Here is a 24,582-nt window from a genome sequence, read left to right as displayed (position 1 = left end):
GAATAATTAGCATGACAACAAGGTCTCCACACCACCACGGTTAATTTTTTATTTTTCCTATTCATGTACGGCATATGTTGTGCGTGTGTGTGAGTGTGTATTGCATTCTTCAGTTTTCTGTTAATTAAGTTTCTTGTTAAGGACAAAGAAAGTCTTGAACCAAAACAGAACAACAAATTCCTGAATTAAGCTAACAATGGTGCAGCAGTCCATCTGGTTAAACTGTGGTACAGTTTGAACACAGATGCAGCTCTGTTCTGATAAAAAGCTGCATTATGTCCCTGAAACAGTGAGGGTACAGAACAGCGGGGGGGTGGGTAGCTTTCCCTTACACCACGGTTCGTCAGAGAGTCTTTAAGAGAAAATTATGGACGTTCAAATGTGCACACACACCAGCACGAACACACCAACGTACCACTTCACATCAAATCTTGTTTCTCAAGAATAAATAGCAGTCATTTTCCCATATAAAGAGCAGTTTTCCACACTTCACACAGAGGCTCTTTAGAGGCATGAGTCTGTACAACTGTTCATTTAATGCCAAAAATATGCCAGAGCCTGCAAACATGTCTCTAAATAATTCAGCCAACACAACAGCATCGCTTTCAACCAAACACAATCACTGTCAGTCAAGAAAATAAAATCAATAACTGCTGGGAGCATGACAGAGGATGCTGAGTTTTATGTAAATCTTTGTAGATTATTTTTCTTAAGTTACTGTTGACAAGACTTTCCCACCAAACTGCTTCAACATGTGATGGCAAACCAGCCAGATCTTGACAAATCTCAGTGATCCATTTAGTCTGTGAATTACGGCCCGAACACTCACCACATCCATTAAATATCTGGCATCTGTCTGACATAATGCCTGTATTCCCACAATAAGTTAAGGTGATTTTCTTATTACGTTAGCAGGAGCCGATTTGTCCGGGTGTGATGGACCACCTCCACTGTAAAACACAGGTTTTATGTAGCATAGTATTAGCAGCAAGCATTGACCGATGTACTGCAAATAGAAAAAAAAAGAAAAATGACAAGAAACAAAAATTTAAAGTGATTAAATTTGTTGTACTTTTTAAAACTGCTGCAATACTCAGAAGTACAATATCAGCACTAACAATGCACGTTTGTACTAAAGTGCGTCACTACAGGGAAGGCACTAAAATCAGCTGTGTTTACCTTTAAGAGCATGACTTCAAAGATGGCTCATAAAATTATTTGGGGCACAAAGTCTGGCCTGAGGCTGGTAACAGAAAAGGACAGTGTGGGAATAAAAACGTATTTGGTATATTTAAAGACGACCTGTTAATTAGATCTTACTTTCCTTTACGTATATATATATAGAAGCAGCATTTATTTATGTTTATTTCCTGCAGTGATACACCACTGTATATAATTAGAACTTCCTTTCCCCTGCCTTCCAACACAGTCTATCACAATGAGGAAAAACACCGGAGTGGCAGATTGACAGTAATGGCAGGCGGTCGGGAGAAAGGCAGCGTGACACTGCACCAAAGTCGGGCTCAGAGAAGGGGAAGGAGACAAAAATAGGTAGTGCGAGGTAGGGGGTGACATGAACTGAGAAATGAAACTGTGCGACTGTGCGCATATTCTATGTGGGTTCGTAGATACATTTTAATTGAAGACCATTGTTGGCCACTTCACTGGCTCTTTGAAGCCTTGGTTTTTAGGGTTCATGTTGTAATCCATTATGTCAACGAGTGTGGTGACAGGTGTGCGTCACCGTAAGGCAACGGATGACCAGACATGGTTTACCAGCTCTCCCTTAGTAACTGGAGTCAAGCTGCCCTTTGGCAAGGCATTAACCACCATAACAGGCCTGCTGAAACAGCTCACTGACCGCCTGCTGAGGGGCATCCATGTGTAAAACTGAACAAAGACTAGAACCTTATGATTAAACACATTAGCTGCTCCAAATGAAACAGAGTAGGCCTGTGATCTGCTTTGAGGTTGTCGTCTTTGGAGCTCAGGCCTTATTGCTGCGGTGTTTTTAAATATAATCTCCAGTTATTGCCTGTTAATCGTACTGTGTGTAATACTGGGAAACATTTTATTTAGATTTTCTGTTTGTCAGCTAAAAAAAAACAAAGTGTGATGATGCAATATGAATGAACTGCTTAGATACACTGTGAGCACAAGATTCCCAACAGCGTCTATAACTTGACTGGCCAATTTAATTTAAGCAGTCTCTGAAAATTCCTGCGGTGTCTGCTTACACATTCTCATTGTGGCTCCATTGTGAACCTTAGACAAGTTTGTGTTAATGCAAGAAGAATCTTGCCCGTTAATTATCAACCAGACACAGATGACGCTTCTGTTATTGAAGAAGGATTAGAGAAGATGTTATTGTTGGAAAGTGGTGCAGGTCAAAAAAAAAGCAAAAGGTGTTACAAGAATCCAAGGAGCAACTCAAAACAAGGTTGATCTCAGACCTTTTGAGTTGTTTGTATGTGAAGTAAATAATATATTTGATATTTTCCCACATGAACTGTGTCCACAAACATGCGTGAGTCATTTTACGCAATTTCCCCACTGCGGGACAAATAAAGGTTCATCTTATCTTATCTTAACATGTCAACACCGTCCGCACGAATGCATCTACCTGTCTCAGACTCTTATCTCCTGATGCTGGGTTTCTACTCCAGTCATGTTTTACTGTGTCATATCCACTGATTGCACTGTGCAGTCAGTACAATAGAGTTTGTGCTTTTGTGTGACAGATAAAATATCAGTGTGCATATGTGTGTTAGAGAGAGGGCAGCTCTAATAGCATGCATGTACACAAGTGTCAAACAGCAGTGTCTGTACCAGCCCAACGTCTCCTCCACCATCAGTGCAATGCTGAAAATTTCATAAGCCCCTCTTTCCTGCTCGTCATCACCGTCAGCATCCAGTCTTTAGTTTTGTTCCACTGAATTAAACAGAACAGTGCCGTGTGTTGATTGAGGAAAACAACGATCCACTGCTTTTAATTACAGCCAGTGTAAAACAGAGGGTCATGGATAATTCATGCTGTAAAAATTAAAGCACTAAAATGTTTAATCGTTTAATCTCTAATCCACGGTGCCAAGTCATGGTACTCAACTACAAACAAGATTATATGTCCTCCCATAAAACAAATAACACTATAGGTCATTTGTGCAGCAGCTTATTACAGAGTTAGCTTTTGTTTTGGTAGGCATCCTCTCATAGGTGTAATAATCACAATGGGATGGAGGTTCAGGATGACCGCCGCAGTTTTATAAACTAAACTGTTTATTCTGGTAATAATTGTAACCAACACCTCTTTTAACCAAACATAAACTGTTGGACACGTTACTTCCAAAATACATTACTAGTTACATTTAACTAGTAACTATTTAATTACTTACACTACTACTGTCTCTGAATTATAATGTGTTACTTTCACCAATATAATGACAAGGCCTTCTAAAACGCTTTAAAGCTGTAGTTTAGTTATTCATTATACGGTACATCCAGTAGAGGTCGTGCTGTTTCCCAATGTAGAGAGTTCCTCGGTGCAGCACAAAGACTGTACCCGATTATTAAATCTCGTCTTATTCTCTGATGAAGAGAACACAACGGGACCACCCTGGAGTACGGACAAACCCATTCGCACTGTGGTGACATGTGGCGTTCTGTCTGCGTGGAGTGTGTAAGTATCTTAAATGAAGACTGATCTTTCCTTGGAGCTACATTGTGTTTGTCGTCGCTCTTTGTTTATTTTTAAACTGTAATGATGATGAGGTTTCTGGGACACCTGCTGCCACTACTCACGCTGCCACAGCCGACAGGGACAAATAAACAATGCAGGTTAGGAGACTTTGTGGTTCTCATAAAATGTAGATAGTGTTTATGGTAAATTTGGATGGAAACTCAGTTATTACCTGAAATTTATCAACCCAACAGTAACAGTAACAGCAACAAAATGCTCTTCTGTTACAGAAGTGCTGCCTTTTTGTATTTATTCTCTGTGACAGACATGGTTTACACGGCGGGTCACACTGCTAATTGAAAGCTAAACACAAAGTAAAGCTAAAATGATGGGAATTGTGTTAAATTTGGACCCGATGATGTCACTAGAAAAAAAGCCTGGAAATTAAGGACGTTAGAACAAATCCTCCAGGGAGCCTGAATTTGTTTATCAAACCTCGTTCCAGTTGACCCACATCAGATGAGATACTTCCTTCTACACAGCAGTGGTCGACCGTCTGAACACGCTGTTCATTGGTTGGACAGCAGAGCCATGCTAAGGCAGGGGTACAGTTTAACCCTTCATAGTCTTCAAAATAGAAATAAAAGATATGCAGACAGACCAGTGAAGCATGTGACCCACACCCAGGGTGCAATCTGTCATCACAGCATCTACCTTTGTGAGCTCACTGGGCAAAAGAGATTTTACAGCACTTAGGTCTTAAAGTGAATCTAACAACATAAAATCAGTATGTTGGTCCAAAACTTATTTAGCGATTTACCATCTACTGCTTACCCCTACTGTAAGCAACCAAAGTCCACTCATCTGTAGCCTGGTTTACAACGAGCCATTTTCTCCATATACATAAAGGAAGAAATGTAACTTTCTAAACAATATTTGGACACCACGTTTCCAAAATGGCTGCAGTAGAAGAAAGTTTAGATTCAAGCAGAAGCTAATGTGGACAAATAGTGTTCATATGTTAAAGGTTATTAAAGAACAAGGCTGCTGCTGAGTCCTGTACAGTGGCTCTCACTATGTGTATGTGTGTGTCTGTGTGAATCTGTGTGTGAGAGAGAGAAACAGAAAATGAGAGAGAGCATTGTGGGGTCAAGTTTAGGCCTGGGCTCAGAATTCAGTATGTGTACGTATGTATGTGTGTGTGTGTGCGTGTGTGTGTGTGCGTGTTTACTGGCTCGCCAGTCTGTCTCCAAGATAGTGCTGTTGGAACACAATGAAGCCCATTCAGTGTTGCACCACCTCCTAGAATAGTGCTGTATCACAGCTTGTGATGGTCACACACACACACACACACACACACACACACACACACACACACACACACACACACACACACACACACACACACACACACACACACACACACACACACACACACACACACACACACACTCCTTCATAAAGCCATCTTTGAATTGCCATTATGTTGATGTAATACCATCATGAGCAAATATGATGACGGTGTAGCGTGTCAGACCTTTGTCATGTAACAGCAAAGCACGAAGTACTTTATAAAAAGCTGTTCATCATGTTGCATGTTAAACCCACACAGGCAAAACTAATAGGCCTTAACACTTATCAGTGATGGGTAATAACAACAGAAAAACCTGTTTTCTTACACTGAAGACACAACGGAGATATGAAACATGCTCCACTGCAAGGACAGAGCTGTAATCTCCTGTGACAACATGATATATGGGTACATTATTTTCACCGATACTACATGTTTGAGGAGCAGAACCAGGTAGAAGCGTAAGAAAAAGGCTCGAGTCATTACACTACTTCCGTCCGTTATCTGATCTCAAACCCAAAAGTCAACATTTCCAATTCAACACTGAGCTGTTATCATCAGCAAAGGTCCATAGTTAAGATGAAGTCAACCCCAGAGGTCTATATTATCTCTGTATGTCTTACAGATTGTTCCTAAACATCTTCACATGATTTATAGCAGGAACCGATAAAATATTCCTTCCACATAAGCAGTCATTTTGTAAGAGCACGCAGTGTTTCTCATAAAGGTTTTTTTTTTTTGGCAGATCATACAAATAGATTTGCTCCCACCCATATTTCCTGTATTTACTTCTGCATTTCACAAGCATGTGAAGAAATCAAAAGCAATGGTGCATTCATGTCCAATAATTCTGTTAGAGGAAAAAAACACTTTGCTAATCGTAATGCTTCATTATGACATTTGGATTATCAAAGAGTAGTGAAAATATCTAGTAGATTTACTAAAGGATGAAAAGTCTCAACTATTTTCCATTGAAAAAGCTGTTATATTTGGATCGCACAATAACCTAGTGACTTTATAAAACATTAACAAATCCATTTGGCAGTCACCTCACAGCAGTGAAGGCACCAGAGAACCCCATTCAAATCTGACCCCTTTCTGTGCTGAGTCTGCATGTTCTCCATATGCCTGTGTGGGTTTTCTATGGGTACTCCGATTTTTATCCCACAGTCCAAACACATGCAGTCAGGTCGACTGCCGACTCTAAATTGCCCGTAGGTGTGAATGTGAGTGTCTTTCTCTGTGTCATCCCTGTGATAGTGTGATGTGTCCAGGGTGCACCCTGCCTGTCGCCCAGTTTCAGCTCTCTCCACCCTCCTGTGAGGCTTGATATAAATAATAGATGGATGAATTCAATGTGTGTGTATACCGTCTAAATATTCACTAACCTAAAAGCGTTTCATTGGTTACCGTCTGAAAATACAAGGTTTGTAAAAGTGACCTGTTATCTGAAACAGCCACTTGTATTTGTGGTGCGACCTAGATACTACAGACATGTCCTGAACATACCTGATCTTCTTGTATGACCTTTCTTTACAATCCATCTGTGTTTAGCTCCTGCAGGACAATGACAGTGGCCCAGTCACACCTATTCAGCTCTCCATTGTCCAGCAGGTATCTACAATAGACACAGCACCACTGGGAGCGGTGTCTGCTTACACAACCCTAACAGAACAATAAACCAACACAAGACTGAAACTATGAGTAAAAAAAAAAGAAAAAAGAAAAAAAAAAAACACACTGTCCAGTGTTTGTCTTTAGGGAGATGCTCTGTTCTTATATTACTGTTATGCCAGGAATGCACAGAGCCGTTTAAAACCCAAACCAAGTGAACAAAGATATTTAGTGACGGACAATTATATGATAACCAACTACAGAATTAGCTCCAAACTCCTGGGTAATGTTTGGAAAATGATAACATCAGGTTTAGGTTATGCAACGTCTTCCTGGCTTTGTGCCTATTGGAAAATCTTGAGCATGTGTTTAATTTAAATTTCATTTTAATTTTACTTAATAAATATTATGTCAAAGAAGACAGCTAGGGTTCTGTGTGTTTTCTGGCAGCACACACTGACACACAACTACTGACATGTAGCTATGTTAATAAGATGATACCATGAGGACACAGCAAGGGGTCATATGATAAATATTCCCACAATACATTGCAGAATTTGTTCACGTCGCCTCCATTTGTGTCCTAAAGACAAAATACAGTCCAAGCCTCAGGTGATTGCAACAAATAGGGTGAAAAGAAGCTGGAAGATAGAGCTAGGAAATAATTTGCAAGAAAATATCACAAAATAATTTGACTGTTTGAGCAAAACCTCAGATATCTTGTACTACTTTAAATTTCACGGCTGTTGGAATTGGTTTTTATTTTAATATAGTATATAAAGTTAAAAAGGCAGAGTTTGATCCACTGCAGGGTTTCAGACTCAATTAACAGTGATTATTGGCCACGTGGAAGGTAGCAGCCAACACTGATGATGATATCAAGCATTTAATCCGATTATTGTTACAAATTAAAAATCCATAATACAGCAGGTATTACTGATGTCTAAAGAGACATTGATCCTCGGAGTTCGATCCTGAGCTCCTGCTGCTAAGCAGAAAACCCTCAATCCCTTCCCATCGTACTACAAGAGAAAAGTTATCTTGGCTTCCAATCTGTCTGCATAGTTGCAGCATTTTCTATGGGGAGACAGCTGCATTAGGCAAAACACCGAAACCCAAACCCCATAACACATCTCTAAAGTTTCTTCTGTGTCAGCTGGCTCATGTTACACGGAGCATGACATTGTCTTTAACAGTTTATCTACTGTCAGCTACAAGACAACCAAAGCTTCTGTATGTTTTAATCTTTACTGCTGGAAGCATCTGCATCTGCTGATCAAAGAGTTGAGACAGAGCGTGTTGGTCACCATCTTTCTATCTGTGAAGCTCGGCTGAAAACACAAACACTCTCCTGTGTCTAATGCAAATCAACAGCAGCACAATCTACATCCACAAAAATGATCATACAGCTCTCAAACTGTTTTTTTTTGCATTGCATTAGCTGGCTGCACTTTAGCTAGGTGTACCTAATAAACTGCCAACTGAGTGTACGTTGCCATGGTGATACTGCTGGTGCAATAAATACGCGCCATGTGTAACCGTCATTTGTAAAACACTAATTTTCTTCCTTTTCTAGTGTTTTCAGGTATAAAGATGCTGTTGATGGAGGAATTCATATGCATTTACTGTGGGAGCTGACATATAGAACCGTGTCCAAGTCTGGCTTTTTATACTTTTAATAACTTTAGCAAGTGTCAGAAACTGAAGCATCCTGAAGATTTAGGGTATTTGATGCCACACAAGGTCCCTGGTTCAAGTCCAGCTACGTTCCCTCCCTCTGTCCTCTCATTTCCTGTTAGTTTCTGCTGTACATTGTCCAATAAAAGCAAAAAATGCTTGAGAATATACAAAAAATATCTATGATGAATGTCCCAGAACCCTCTTGTTTTTTATCTAACCAACAATCCCGAACCAAAAAAGGAAATCAATTTACAATAATATAAGAGAACAACTAAATAAATAAAAACAACAAATGTCACATTTGAGAAGCTGGAAGCTGATCAATCTCTGGTATTCTTGCCAAAAAAAAACAAAGATTCAATTATCAGATCTGTTGTGAGATCAATTATCTGCCTTTGCCTGTACTCACTCTTTTAGTCTTGAAACATCACAGAAGATTATGCATCTGGTCAAACGTCTCCATGTGTAACTACAGGAAAACAAAGCAGCGCACTGCTATCAAGACTTCCTCCTGTGTGCAGCCTGTTGGCGGGTGGGCAGGAGTTAGGCGACACACGGCAAATAAACAGTTTTAATCACGTGGGAGGAAATCTACTGAAATTCAACAAGAAGAACAGACAGATGGAGCACGCACACACACATACACACACACACTTGACAGCATTATATTAAGATCCAACGGCAGCAGAGTCTATCTGAAGGCGCCACGGTGTAGCAAGATGTCTAAGGGAGGGGTTTTCCTGGGCAAATTGAGGTGAAGCAAAGCTTTTCCGTTTTTGCAGTCTCCTGAGGCACTGTGTGATTGTGTGCGTGTTGAGAGAGTGTGTGTGTGTGTGTGTGTGTGTGTGTGTGTTTGGGGTGGGGGGGGGTTCAGTAAGCACTGGGCCACTTTCCCAGATGAGATTCTCTGCTGCAGGATAATCCTGATGAAAATGTCTTTCCACTTCCTCTCCCTCGTTTGTTCTCTCCATCCATCCATATGTCCATCGGCAGACAAACAGCTGGCTAGCCACCCTCACCCTTCCTCTCCCACCTTTGTTCACGTCTCACCTCCCTCGCACTACCAGTGACAGGCTCCTCATTGACGTAGGGATCTCTCAACAGTTAGAGAGAAAAGTAATGCGATGACTGTGCGTCATTGTCGCTCTTATACAACAGGCCAAACAGTCTAGCTGCTTTTGTTGCTTAAAATGAATCATGAGCACAGCCTGACCTTCTTCCTGTTCATCTACTGTCTGTAAGCTTTCACCTTGGCCGCCATTGATCTTTCCACATTCTTTTTCTGCTCACTGTGCTTTCCATCTTGAAAACATTTGAGTGGTTGTAATGAAAGACTTTATGCTGATAAAATGACAAGAATCTCCTCATCACTGAAACCATATGCCAGGGCTTTTAATAAAATAAACACCTAGCGGGACTTAACATTATAACAGTGCATATTCTTTTGTCGTCATTGTGGAAACAGCATCGCATGCTACTGCAAAGCAGTTGTACGGAGTCATTTTGTGAAATACTGCAGGCAATAAAACACAAGTGCATCAAAAGTGAGTGCATGTTGCAGAGAAATGACCTTCAAGCCAACTATGTTCACACATTTGAAAAAAACAACAAAAACAAAACACGCCACCTCAAATAACCCCCCTCAGTGGTTATCACTATCTGCCACAACGTCACACTGACTTCCTTGCTGCTGCTTCTACTTTTGGGCTGTACATTTACTTCGTTTCAGCACAAGGGTGTAACTAGACACACCACACACTGACAGGAAAACACCCTTTGCCCTCCCATCCTGCCTGTTTCTTAGCTGTGATGTGAACTACAGATACCTGGTTGTGACAAACTGCACGACAGACAGCCTCCAGTCCAAAGCTAGTGTTTGCTCACTACCCAGCACATTTGGCAGCCATGTAAGAAGGCTCTGGTTCCTGTTGATGTGAGGTTACACGCATACAAAAAGCATATTCATTCAATACAAAAGGTTAAATAATGACCATGGTAGGCTGCTAATGTTACAAAAACAAACAAGTTAGCTTGAGATACTTAGAAGAAAGATGCCACATGTGCATTGACTCTCAAGGCTCTGGATGCTTTTAACTCCACATTATGTCTCTATGTTAATGCTGGATTCTGCTCTTTCTTTGTCCCACGCTCTCTCATGGTCTCTCTGGTTTCACACCTACTGTTTCAGACTTTCAGCTGCTGAGAGCTCCTCCACGGCTGGTTGTTTAAAACAAGCAGTCACAGTTCAAAAAAAAAAAAAAAAATGCTTCTTCTAACCTGTGGGGCTAATACACAGAGCTGCCATTAAACAGCATTTGAAATAATTCTTTGTCTTCGCCAACCTTAAATATTCAATTTACATCATGAAGACAAGGTTGTTGATACAGTGAGTCTTTTACAGACATCAACCATTTTTTCAAAGTAATTAAGGATTAAAATGCTTTTGAAAGTGTATAAAGCAGGTGAATAAAACCCTGAAATGCAAAGATATATTATGACCTGAAAACCAGCAAAACTACACACATTCTCAAACCCACTGTTACGCCACACAGACAAAACACTTGGGCTATATTTCCAAATGGCACCAGAACACCCCCTATAAATTGTGCAGAGGTGGTACGTCCCAGCCCTGTAGCCTCAATAAACACACATGCTGGGTCGAGCATAGGTCAGGACCATTTTCTCTCCCTGCTAGGTGGGTCTCCTGAGGTTTCTACTATGAGACATGACTGTAAGGTGACACTGAAGTGACCAGCTGGGTGAAAGAAATAAAGAGTGGGTGAAAGAACACAGGACATAAAGAGAGAGAGAGAGAGAGAGAGAGAGAGAAGGAGAAAGAAAGAGAGAGGGGGGGGGGGGGCATCCTCAAGGACAGGCAACTTCTATTTTGGCCCAGTGGTAAACTCGGCTTGGCTGTCTGACAAGTGCACAACACAACGGCTGTGTGTATGTGTGTGTGTGTGCGTGTGGAGGGGGTGAGGAGATGCAGGGAGAAACTGCCTTTTTTAGAAAAGGGGAGCACCCTGCAAGCAGCAAGGGAAGGGGGGGGGGGTGAGATAGGAAGGAGAGAGAAAAACAACAGCTAAGAAGAAGTGAAGAGATGGGACGAGCAGGGAAGGGAAAAAGTAGTGATGCTAATCCTTCAGTCAGCCCTGTCCTTGACAAACAGCAGCAGTGCAGAGTGCTCTTCTTCCACCCCCACATAAGGCTCAGACACACTCAGTTTGACCTGCTACAGCAGAAATCCATACTTCATCATCACAATGGCTGCCCCCTCAGGAACCCGCCTGAAAGACAGACTGTTTGTGTATGAGAGGCTATGGAGGGGTTACTGAGTGGGGCTAACACTGCATTACAAGTCTTTGCTGTATGGAAACCCCAATAGAGCCCATATCTCACCATCTACAACTGGTGCTGTAAACTTGTTTTTCAAGCAAATGAACCAAAGTCCACTGTTTACATGCCGACCTGAAACATAAGTGCGGTGGGTAACTATAGGACCTTTTACGAGATCCTTGTTAAGCTGTTTGTGTAATAAATGGCTCTGATAGTAATCTTTATAAGCTGGCAGATGGCACATGAGCCAGGTGATGGTTAGTCTACAGGACGCTAAAAGCAGCTGCAAGAGCAATACAGCGTGAGGAGTCGGCCTATTCTTCAGTAAGTATAACAAACAACGAACATGCAGGTCTGACCTGGAGGTCTATGACCGTCAAGAAACACTTCTGTCACCAGTTACATTATATTTATATTAAAGCCCTTGGTCAAGGATGTAGCTGACATAGGAGAGTGATATACTATATGCGTGTGCACCCAAAATATCAGCACCACAGTCCACAGCAACATGAGCTTTCAGGGTAGAACACCAGGGTGCTACCTTCCATGCGCTGAGCTCTAGGAGGATATTTTCATCTCTGCAGCTTGTCATGCAACAGCAGGTTAGTGAGGGGGAAAACCTTTGAGCCGGTCACGCATTGAACCATCAAGTGTTCTCTGATCAACTAACGAGGCCTCTGAACTTTGAGCCTCGTCACAGAAGGGCCAAGAAACGTGCATTTTCTGAGACCTCTTTCCTCATGTTTCCCTCCTCCATCTTTCTCTGCACCGTGCTCAAATGGAACACGAGATCGGCAGCATGTGTGGGCAGAGGGACGCTCATAATGCAGGTATGGGTTGTGCATTTAAACACGGATGTATACAAGCTGTGTAGGCAGAGAAAGGACAATGGAGAACTTCACTGGAAGACCAAGAAGTCAAGGAAAATTATATACACACTGTATTAAATGGATGTCAACAAAAGAGAAGCGACGCATGTGTGTCGGATTCTCTCTTCAAGAACAGTGTAAACACAGCCAGGTGCTGAGCAGTGGGTATGGCTATGTGTTTACAGATGCCAGGTCAGAGCTGGAACACAGCTTACTTTCCCCCAGTGTAACAGAAAATGTTTTTTTTTTTTTTTAAATATGTAACTCATAAGCTGTCACAACAGTTCTCTGATGATTCTAGTTTGCGTGGACCTTTGAACTTTCAGCTTTAATATTCTGATCAATAAAAGCCAAAAACAGATTGACTGAATGTTCATTTTCTCATCCTACTTAGAAACTAAGGAAAGTATTTCCATAGCACCCAGCAGCAGCAGCAGCAGGCTGTGCTCGGACATGCAGAACCTGTTGTGGGTTTAGTACGGTGCTGTTGGGAGATCTTGGAGCCTGGGTGACCTCATCTCCAGTGCAGATATTACACATGCAGAGAAGTGATGCACATAAGAGACTGGTTGTACTCTGTGATTCAGGTCAGTGGAAACACAACAGGCAATGAGGCACATGAAGGAGAAACCTGAAGAGAAAAGGGATTATTATCCATTGTGTCATGTTGTTGTGTGTCTTTTTTCTCTCCTTTCACTCTGCTGAGCTGTGTCTTGTAATTACTTCAGCGCTCACCAGGGTTGTTGCCTGTCTCAGCAGTGAAAACATCCCTTTGTCCCACTGACATCCAGAGGTATAAGGAGCATAGTAATGCTAAAGACCACCTCATGTGGAGAGTAACACTAGACGCTAGGACAAATAAGGAGTCCCACATCGATCGGCTTCACTCAACCTTTGCTCTAGTTTCCCCTACCCGGCATTCAAGTGGAGACGAAGGTAATCAAGAATTACTGTTAGCCATCTACCCTTTACATTTTCTTGAGGATTATGTTCCTGCTGCTCCATTTTAAGCCTGCTCAACAGGTTCAAATAAACAAGTGAGTGTAACCAGGATACATTCGTGTTTCTGTACAACTGCCGCTGCTACAGGCCACAATCTTCCACCTCCCGGAGTCTGCAGGAAAAAGGTTTTGTGCAAAATCTGAAAGTCCTGAAAGCAAAATGCCTTCTGTTTCTGCCAGGAGGAGATTCCTGCTTCATAAAATATACAGCAGAAATCAATTTGCAGCCACAGACAACAACAACTCCTCTGCAACACACATTTCACTGTAGAATCTGGCACAGATATTTACGGCTGATGGCAGATATTTAAACTCTTATTTTTGATGCACAATTGTCTCATAAATCCTTGTTCTGATGCTTTTATGTGTCATTTAATACGGTGCGGGTTGTGAAACATATCTAAGTCATGGCCTACTCATACTGGCAATTTCTTTTTTTTTCTTAATTTCAGTTTATTTACATCCAACTTGCCCCATTTTCAACAAACTAAGATTTAGAAACAAACTCACTAATTCCCACACGTTTCCTTATTATGTCAGAAATTTACTGAAGATATGCAAAAATAGTCTTTGCTGTCCTTCATGGGTGTTCACACACTGCAAGATATCAGATGTCTGCATCCATCTGCTTATAACAACAAGTCTGGTTTGTGGTCATTTCCTGCAGACTTACATTCTCACTTCTTACAAAACGCAATACGTTTGACTTGAGAGAAGACCGATGCCTTCACTGGCATCGTAAACTGGGAATATTTTCACCTACCGACACCACAGGCCTACAAATCAACAAACATTCCTGATCCGATTGCTGCCTGAGTGTTTGAAATCAGTGTGCTATGACTTGAGGATATTTAACCAGTGGATGACTCAAAGCTAACATCTGATTTCCTAAAAATAAATAAATAAATAAAAATTATGGCCATCTTTTAGATGGAAATCTGCAAGCAGGATACTATGTAAGAGGACGAGGCTGCTGATCTCTGCACACCCAGATGACCTCAGGCAATATTAACTGACAGCATCTCTGTGTGCCAGCAAAGCCATTTGTTTCAGTCTTGCAACTTGAGTCATGGGCAGTGAAAAGAGGGAGCAACATAATGAAGGGGCTGTGTGAGATGCTATGCACTGAAGAAGCAACAAGATGAGTGTAAAGAGGAATCTGTCCGTTTGCTAATCAGATACAGTGGTTCATGTGGGGAAAAAACACACTGCCAGTAAAATGATTAATCTGTTCATCTATAGCAGACCTTATACAGTGGTGTGAAAAAGTGTTGGCCTCCTACCTGATTTCTTATTTCTTTGCATGTTTGTCACACTTTGTTTCAGATCATCAAACAAACTTAAATATTAGTCAAAGATGACAAGTAAATGCATCATGCAGTTTTTAAATGAAGGTTTTTATTATTAAGGGAAAACAAAATCCAAAACTACATGGCCCTGTGTGAAAAAGTGTTTGCCCCCCTGTTAAAACATGTTAAACTGTGGTTTATCACACCTGAGATCAAGTCCTCTAGCCACACCCAGGCCTGATTACTGCCACACCTGTTCTCAATCAAGAAATCACTTAAATAGGACCTGCCTGACAAAGTGAAGTAGAGCAAAAGATCCTCAAAAGCTAGACATCATGCCGAGATCCAGAGAAATTCAAAAACAAATGAGAAAGAAAGTAACTGAGGTCGATCAGTCTGGAAAAGGTTATAAAGCCATTTCTAAAGCTTTGGGACTGCAGACAGAGGGAAAATGTAATAGTCCCTGGCCAAGAAATATCCTAGAACATAGCTCCCCCGAAACACTGATTTGTTCTTGTCCACCTTTTGTTTTTGAAGAGATGAAACAAAAGATATAACGTGTTCAACTGTGAGCTGGTACATTCCCATTGCACAGAGCCAGCGGAGCCTCCATTTATAGAACTAGTTTACTTGGGACCTCTTTTTGTTTTTGTCGCCTTTATCCTTGTTTTTCTTCTCTATATACTTTTGCAAAACAGATGTATTTGTGTCACACCAATAAGGCCAATTGGAAGTGAAACTGAGTGTGAGAGAGGGGGAGAAATCACAGGAGTGTGTTATTAATCAAATCTGGCAAAAGAAGTGAGCTTGAGCTGTGGGGCTCAGGTGGATCTCTAGAGTCCACACAGTCACTCAGGCAAATGACTGAATAACATCCCGCCATCCCTCCATCCCTCCCTGCAGCCTCTGTGTTCTCTGTTCTCTCTGTTCTTGTTCTTTTCAGTTCTCATCCATGAACCTGTCCATCTTTGCATTTCACACTGCAGCTACAGTATATATATTATATTACATATATTCACCTCACTCATTGTGTTGCTCTAATTTATCACACAACATATTCCGATGGGGCAGCTGTGTCTGCTCTCCATCTGGCATCATATCCACCCAAAAACATTATTTCTTCTTCTGCAACCCCCCCACTCCCTCCGACCCCACACCCACCCACTGCCCTGTCTCTCAGCATCAGTATCACTGTGAAGCAAAAAAGGCCAGCATCCCCATGAGATCTGCTCTTTGTTGATGTTTTGAAATGTGGGGAACTGGGATGTTGGTCGGGAAAGTGTCAAACCATTTGAGCAGAGGATCCAGCAGTTCTATGCCTCTGTTTAGGCTGCTGAAAGCACAGTCTCACATTTCCTGCTGTTCGCCAGCTGAAATTCTGTCCTTGTCTGCTGTCTTTACTGCCAGGAAGGTAAATATCCCAGACCAAATTGCTGTCCAGACAAGTTAAAAAGAAAAGGCTGGTTCTGTGTTAAACTGGGCCAAATGAAGAGAAAGCACACATACAATGATCCCCCTTGGAGCAACCGTACATTCTCGAATCATTACGTCTACCCAACATGCATCTTTAAAAACCTGCACTCATCCTGAGGGATCAGACTGAGCATGATCATCAGTAATGCCCTGCTTCACACATTTGCACCTGGGAGCTGCCAGGTACAGCTAGTCTGTGATTGTTGCACCATGGAGCTGCTCTAATAGACTTATTGCTGACTAATTGTCTTGCTCAAGGGCAACATGTCAAGGGAAGGAGACTCTTGTTTACTGTCCACAGTCAGATTTCATTTATATCTCTACAAACTTTAGGCTGCCTCCGCCCACTCATTCATTTGCACCATCTGCCTAAACCACATATCAGGGACCATCTTACTTAAGCACCCTCATATACTCAAAACCAGCTGGGCCCCCAGATCAATATCTGACCCCACAGCGGTGACCAGGGAGCCCGACTTGCTCTTGTGGGAAATTAGAAATGGATCTAGAAGGTGATGGCGATGGGGTTTGATGTTGTTTTGACTAGATGGAAGATGAAAGTGTTTTCGGGCAGCAAGGCTTGCAGTTGCTGCTCACAGAAGACAGTCGCCCAGAGCGGCGTGATTCAGACACGAGGTGATGTGTAGCAGGTCTTTCCTCTGGGCTGCAAGATGCAGCTGTGACAAGACTGAATGCTTCCATCAGCTCAGGTGTTTGGGACTGGGCTGGGGATGTGTAATGCTGTGAACTCTGTACAACATGCCTGCATCAGTAGACAAAGATTCAGTCAGTGATGTGCAGCCAAAATGGGAATCAAACCCAAATTCCTGGAACATTACTGCAGTATGAAGCCACACAGGAACTGAATGTGGATTATAAGCTCGGCCTAAACTCATCTAAAGTCCAGGTCATGGACACATGAAAAAGCTTCCCATCCCACCATCACCACTATATTACACAAAGACACAGAGTGAGGGAAACACAAAACAGCTTCAAACTATGAGTCTGCATTTGAAGTACACAGCTGTTTCCTTTGCAGGCACTTGTTATGTCTTTGTGGTTGGTTTGGTTCAGCCTCTATTTTAGTGACATTTTGGCCCCTGCACCCTTGGGCCCATGGGCTTGTGCCCAGTAGGCCTGTTCAATAATCCATCCAGAATACTAATAGCAGAAGACTCACCAAAACTCAACATAACACAGTCTAAATATATTCCCAGCCTGATCAGTAGCAAAACGCTGTTCACCTCCACCAGCCTGCCTCCTTGTGTCACACACACACACACACACACACACACACACACACACACGCTGCACACACTGTTAACTAAGTGTAAGGGTTTTCGTGTCACAAGCCTTTCAGCTCCCCTCACACAGCCCTAACCTCCATATCCTGGAAAAAACAGCAGCGCATCATCTTACCCATCTGTGCCCGGTCTCTCAGAGGTTCATGGTGGATGACAACCCTGCTGATCTGAGTCTGGTCTGGCAGTTTCGCAGCAGAAGCCGCTATGCCATGGCATTGGTGATGCTGGAGACTCGGTGAGCCGGGCTCTCTCTCGGTCTCTGTTGGTGCAGGGTTACTCTACGGTCCTCTCGCAGTGTTTCCCCGCTTACTCTGCTTTTATCCGCCGGATCGGATACGTCGTCCCGAGCAAGAGCTACGGTGGATCCTGTCGGTCGTGGTGATGGCTCAGTCTCTTCTCCTGCCTCCGATGTTTATTCTACCAATCACTTAACAGCGGTTTGCCCAGAAAAGGTTAAAAAAGAAAAAAAAAAGACAAAAAGCCCTGAGCCTCTTCGGAGCGCAAAGGGATGTGCCAAACGGCGCAGAAAGGGATGGAGATGGAGAGATGAGGGGCACGGGGTGGCGGTGGGGGGTGATCGCCGCTGTCTGCTGTCCTATTCGCCGTTTTCTGTCGTGTTTACGACCCGTTGTCGCCGCCTCCCTCCTGATGCGTCTCCTTTTTTCCTGTGCTGCGCTCTGCACCCGCCGTGACGCTTTTTCCGCTCGTAAGAAAATACGATCCCCCCGGCTCTCTCCTTTTTTTACTTCTTTTTCATCTTCCCTATCTCCCTCTCAGGAAGGCTTCAAGGAGCAGGAGGAGGTGCAGACGAGTATTTGCGGGGGAAGCTGGAAAAAAACGGAGGCACTGGAAGGAGGAGCCCCGCTAGAAGAAAGCTCCTCCTCGTTATGCTGCTTATCAGCGGCGGACGAGGGGGGCGCACATAATGTTGGAGGGAGATATAAAGAAGTCCGTCTGAAAGTGGGCTGGGTGAAGGCAGGAAGGAAGGAAGGAAGGAAGGATGGTGGTTGATAACTGGGCTCATGCAGAGAGAACTGCAGAACCTGTCATCATCATCATCAATTATTAATCTCTTTGTCTTATTAATAGTCGCAGTAGTAGTAGAAGTTGTATTCCTACTTCTCCTGTGATACATTGAGATGTCCCCACTATACCTTAAATTAATCCAGTACCATTTAAGACCAGAGCCCCCTTAAGGCCGAGACTCTCACTGCATGGCAGAAAAAAAAAAACAGTCGCATTGGAGACATGTGGGTCAAAGAACATGAGGTTTTGTCTGGTGTCAGAGGAAACTACAGTAACAGCAAATATCTTGGATGTTTGTTATGACGTTGGAGTTTAATGTAAAAGGGACCATCTCTGACTTTAATAGCAGAGAGAGGGATAAAGCTGAAACACAATGTGATATTCCCACTTTCGTTTTTTTTGTGGTTTAAACAAAACGTGTGTGTGAGCACAGACAGGCAGGCTGGCAGATTTCCACGCCTGTCTTCCTGTTTCCACTAACATGACTGGCTGCTGGCTCCAGGACTTGAAAAACACCTTACAGAACAATATACTTATTGATAACCGTATGAGAAAACATACAGCTTTCACAATTATCAACCTAACCTGGACATCGACATTCACCTGATCTATATACAAGATGGAAACTGGGAATCAGCCCTAACCCCTGCAGAGCGAGGACATTGGTGCCTCAGCTCCACACTGAGGGTTTCCATTCACACTAGCACCCCAGTTATCACTCGGTTAGAGGAGCTTCTCAGACACTGGTTGTGTGTTCGTGCATGTGTCCTCGACTTGAGATCCATAGTTAGTAAAACAAACCACCTGATGAAAATCAATGTCAGGATGTGATGCGGAGAACAGATGGTGCTTTTGCTCTCATCTTCCATTGCTGACATATTAGAGACAGGCCGAATCCAGCCAAGTGGTAAGAGTCAGAGCAGAAACTGAACCGGGTTCATCTTCAATTGTTAAGTGAAACGACCCAGAAGTTACAAAAACTGGCCTTCACCCCACAGACTAACCTCAATAATCATCACACACACACACACACACACACACACACACACACACACACACACACACACACACACACACACACACACACACACACACACACACACACACACACACACACACACACACACACACACACACACACACACACACACACACACACACACACACACACACACAGGATCCAAACAGCACAGAGTGACAGTGTTGATGTGACATTTCAAGCAGACAGATGTTGGATGTGTGTGTGATGTTCATCTGTTTGGCGTCCTCAATGTCCAATATACCAAATTCTATGGCAACACATTCAAGAACTGGAGACTTTTCACTGGGACAACGGGGGTTTAGTGACAAACAGCACAGCTACACAAACATAACACCAGGTCAGGATGGAAAAACACTGACGGCAAAATGTAAAGCTATCAAACACAAACCCATGATTAGACATGATTCTGTAAGAAGTTCCTCATTGTTGCAACTTGTTTAACTGCTTCATACATAGCTATATTGTACAATAGGACAGTGCATTACTACCTGCATTTACTCTACAGCAGAATGTTTGTCAGGCTGTTGGTTGGTTCAACCCTAATTTGTTGGATTAAAGCATCAGGTGTCTCACTGAGGTGATACAGAACAAAAATATTTAATTCAAGTCTAGTATGAGCTGTTCAATGTCTGGAAGACCATGGTGTGTGTGTGTGTACGCCACACCCTTACATTTGCGCTTCAGTCCTTTGCGTCTGGATGTGTTGCAACAGGTTTTTGTTTGTTTGTTTATCATTGGTGGAAAATGTATCAAAATTGTGTTGAGTTGTACTAAGATTCTCATCCTGTCCCACCACCTTCATATCACTGACAGTAGCCTGGACAAGAGAAACGGCTCACAGACTAAAATGATCCAAAGTAAGTGAAGTGAAATGGTGAAAGTGACTTGTGTAGCCACGTACGGTAACTGTTGACAACAAAAACTAAGAAGTACATACCAACGTGTGGTCAGGTTTATCAGTTTTAGGTAATTCATTGATAAGAGAGCTCTGAATTTGGCTGTTTCAGTAAACATCAAATTACATTGGAAATCAAAAGCTTCTTCTATTGTGTGAGAAAATGGTTTAAAGGAAAACCTGTTAAAACAGAAGGTTTTATTCTGGCACTGGTGTCATCAGCACTGCAGCAGTTAAACTGGACTTGTACTACAGGACTTGAAAGTAAAAGTCTTAAATACACTCAAACATGAGCTCAATACGTAGACTCCAGCCCTATGACATCATTACATACGTGTTTTTAAATTGCAATGGCAATTTGAGACAAAGGCCAACTCCCCAGGAATGCTGCTACAGTTCTTTCTTTATTATAAGCTTGGCGAGAACGACTGACGCTTTCATCCAAAGAGTCATGCATCCACATTAACAATCAGATTTAACAGAAGCAGAGAATCAGGCACCAAAAACACAACGCTGTTACTCAGCCATAAAATAAATATGCTCAGTTTATTTTAACCTTCTCCTCAAGCTGGATCCTTTTAGAAGAGTCGGACGCACTGGTGGGAAAACTTTTCCAACGTTTGACAGGTTGTAGGGATCAAATCTTAGATTAATGTTAGTTAAGACTTGTACAGCGTTAATGCAATAGCTGTACCAGCTACTGATCTGTTTCACAGTGTGGCCCATGTGAGCACTGTCCTGCTGAATAAGTACCATACAATTAGACGTGACCTTTTTCATATTTCTTTGTTCAGTGGAATAACAGGTGAAGCTCTAAAACAAACGATGACATTTCCTGTGACTGTTGAGGGCACAGTAACAGGTTACAGTTAGGTCAAGCTTCCTTAGGCCCAGGCTTGGAGGGAGCCGTTCACTCGTGAGCATAAAATCCAGGTGCTCATTATTTGCAGCTGTGATACTGATACCGAGACTGACAAAGGCCTCTGACCTACTTACTCTTTAATGAGTGAAATTGTGCAACAAGCCTGTGAAGTTGGCAACACCTCAGCATGATAGCTCTACAATAAATACAGCTTGATACTAGGCCTCCAGGAGTGCGACATCCTTCACATCTCATATCAGCCCCACAGCCTCCATTTGTTCTCTGAGCAGACAGCAGTCGTTGGGCAGAGGCTTAGACACCCACATCTCATGCTGCTTCTGCCTTTTATCAAATATTGATATCAGCCTGTCAGCATCATCCAATTTGACAGAGGTTTTCATCTCTGACAACAGGAGATTGTCTCATAAAGCAAAGTTAGGAAGTTAGTTTTACTAATCTACTAAAAAGACTCCAGGTTCACCAGAACAACAACTACACAAAAATACTCTATCGATGCAGTATTGTGCAGTACGACAGGTCAGTAGTGAACAGCTGTTAGAAGTGATAGCAATCTAGATACCGGTTATCAATGGTTCACAAGGTTCCCTTTATAAATTCTTAAATATACACACACACAGCAATGCATGAATATATGTATGGCTCTCCCTTACAATTGCATTGTGACCCAGTAAATTCAGTGTGTTTGGCTTGTCATGGCTGCTAATAAACAACTAAAAGGCTCATCTACTGATGTACAATCAGCTGATTTCCGATGAGCAGAGACATCACAACATCAATTTGCCATTTCTCACACCTTACAGACAAACTTAATATGTATAGAGCAATGTAAGACAAGCGGACCTTCAACGGACTGGAGACAATAAAAGAAGTTAGAAATTTTTACACGACCCAGCCTGAGCTCAATAATACCACCTGACGTGTGTAAATACTGACAGAAGAAAAAGGGCACCTTTGAAACAATTATAAAAACACCGGCACTAAACAGTGAAACTCTGTGTTGACATATGAAACCTCACATGCTTAAACTCTTAGCTCATAAGGAAATGAAAAATTCGGCAGACTCCAATCACGGATTTAATTTTCCTCAATGCAGAAGTGTGCACATACACACACTAACGCACACAGACCTCCAAATGCAGAACACATACTATTCTGCAAATGTGCCGTCTCGGATAACACTGTAGATATGAGGGCTCTGCAGGACTTTGTTCGGAGGCCAGACACAATGAAATGTTAGGACTGGCAACAGATTTCACCGCTATGACCACCAGGCTGTCCTCAGATAAAATTCCACCTTCACAGACAGAAATCAAAAGTTGGAGTGAGACAATCAGACTGAACGCAAGGCAATTTAAGAGTGACATGGATGTCTGGCTCTGTCTGCAGTAAAAAACAAAAACCCACCTAAGAGCACGTGAAGGCCGTTTATACAGGTGGATATTTTTCACTTTTGCATAGAGCCAGTCTGGGTGTTTCCCCGTTCCCACCCACTGTTTATCTAAACTAACCTAACAAATTCCAGCTAGACATTTAAGAGACCAACACAAAAAGTGATGTCTCCTTTCTTATCTTTGTCCCCAAGAAAACTGAAAAGCACTTTCCAAAGTATCAAACTGCCAGTAAAACGTTAATCGCCACAATAAGTTTTAAGACATTTTCCATGAACAAACATTGTGCTGATTACATAAGAGTTTTGTCTCTACAAGCTGTAACTGCTGCACATCTCAATATCACTGAGGTCTTTTGGCCTAAAAGTCCCTGTCAGGCAAAAATGCTTTAAGTAAACAAATGTATAAACAAACAAACAAACAAAAACAACAAATCTTTGCGACATCTTCCAGTATTTCATGTTTCGGCCCATCTCCATCTCTAAAAAAAAAGTCCCAAATCCCATAACAGTTCCAGGGATACAAGCTGCAGTCAGAAAAAAATCAGCAGCAGCAGCAGAGTTTACACTCAGAGACAAAGCAGTCAGACTTCATTACACTCAGAGGAAGGACTTAAGACACTTGACAGAGTAAAGATCACAGCATTTCTACTTCACTACCAGAACAGTGGCTGACATGCTGTCACACCTGGATCTGTTTACACACACACACACACTAAATAACATTTATAATAAGTAACATTTTGTAGATTTACCTCTCTCTTTTTCATGTACCACAGCTCAGTAACCCTCGTCCCAGTTGGACTCCTGCACCCAGGTGACAGTGATGAGCTCTGTCATTAATGGTGAGAGGAATCAGGTGTGTGTGTGTGTGTGTGTGGGTTGTCTAAACACAGCACTCTACCTTCTCCTTGGTGATAAATGCAGTGAATATGCTTCCTCATTGGGTGTGTTTACACCCTAAACACACCCACAGGGTTACTTACTTTACTCCACCCCAGGGAATGATAATGAAATTAATATAATCAGGGACAGCAGCTGCTTGTCGTCCTCCTTTTTATATGTTTTTTGTCCTTATACATTTGTTTGTTGACACTGCAGAACGACACAGGATCAGAATTACAGTGATGTCTTGCACAACATCAAATGTTGCCTGTTTAGTGCCATGGTGAATAAACCTGGGAGCTTAAGGAAACAGGATGGTTGATTATTTAACCATTTACAGACACACTGCTGTCTATATCAAACTGAGTCTGAACCTGAAGGCACAAGCTGCTACTTGAAGATAATCTCCTCCGTGTGGTCTGTGACAGGACTGGAAATGTAGCTCTGCATTGCCACCTGATGGACCGGCTGAAACAAGCTGCAAACAAGTCAGACAGACAGCTCTACTTTTGCCTTTAACAGTGGAAAATGTAGAGCTTATATTTAAAACCTAAATTCTACTGGACTAAGGCAAAACGCTCATGCTCAAAGGCCTATATGATCTTTTTCAGCTATTGTGTTAAAACAAGGTCACATGAGCTTCTCTGAAGTTGCAACTGATGCTAATCGGCAATGCAAATAAATGAAAATAAGCATAATCTAAGTGTTTTCTTTCTTCCAGTTCCAGTGGGGGAAACTATTTCCTAAATTACTTTGCAGAGTCAGTCAGCAGACTAATTTTATACTCCTTCTCCAAAGTCAGATTGTTTACCTTTTACTCCGCCATATTTATTTGAGAGCAACAGTTGACAATTACTTAAAAAAACAACTG

At 42.3% G+C, this 24,582-nt stretch overlaps 1 protein-coding gene across 10 annotated transcripts in view; it reads right to left on the bottom strand.

Moving 5' to 3' along the window:
* mgat3b (beta-1,4-mannosyl-glycoprotein 4-beta-N-acetylglucosaminyltransferase b) overlaps window positions 1–23,723 on the bottom strand; it is a 61,772-nt gene extending 38,049 nt beyond the window's left edge. For 2 of the 10 annotated variants that reach the window (XM_026303513.2, XM_026303512.2), the window contains exon 1: window positions 17,709–18,438. The gene's annotated coding sequence lies outside the window, so the exon portion shown is untranslated. Of the gene's footprint in view, window positions 1–8,730; window positions 8,874–17,708; window positions 18,440–23,581 lie in introns of those variants that run through there. The other 8 variants (XM_026303515.1, XM_026303522.1, XM_026303514.1 and 5 more) reach the window with 8 other exon arrangements.
* Window positions 23,724–24,582: the final 859 nt, after the last annotated feature.

The sequence above is a fragment of the Mastacembelus armatus genome, chromosome 1, assembly GCF_900324485.2.
Source record: "Mastacembelus armatus chromosome 1, fMasArm1.2, whole genome shotgun sequence".
NCBI lineage: Eukaryota > Metazoa > Chordata > Actinopteri > Synbranchiformes > Mastacembelidae > Mastacembelus > Mastacembelus armatus.
This window is presented reverse-complemented; position numbering and strand designations above follow the sequence as displayed.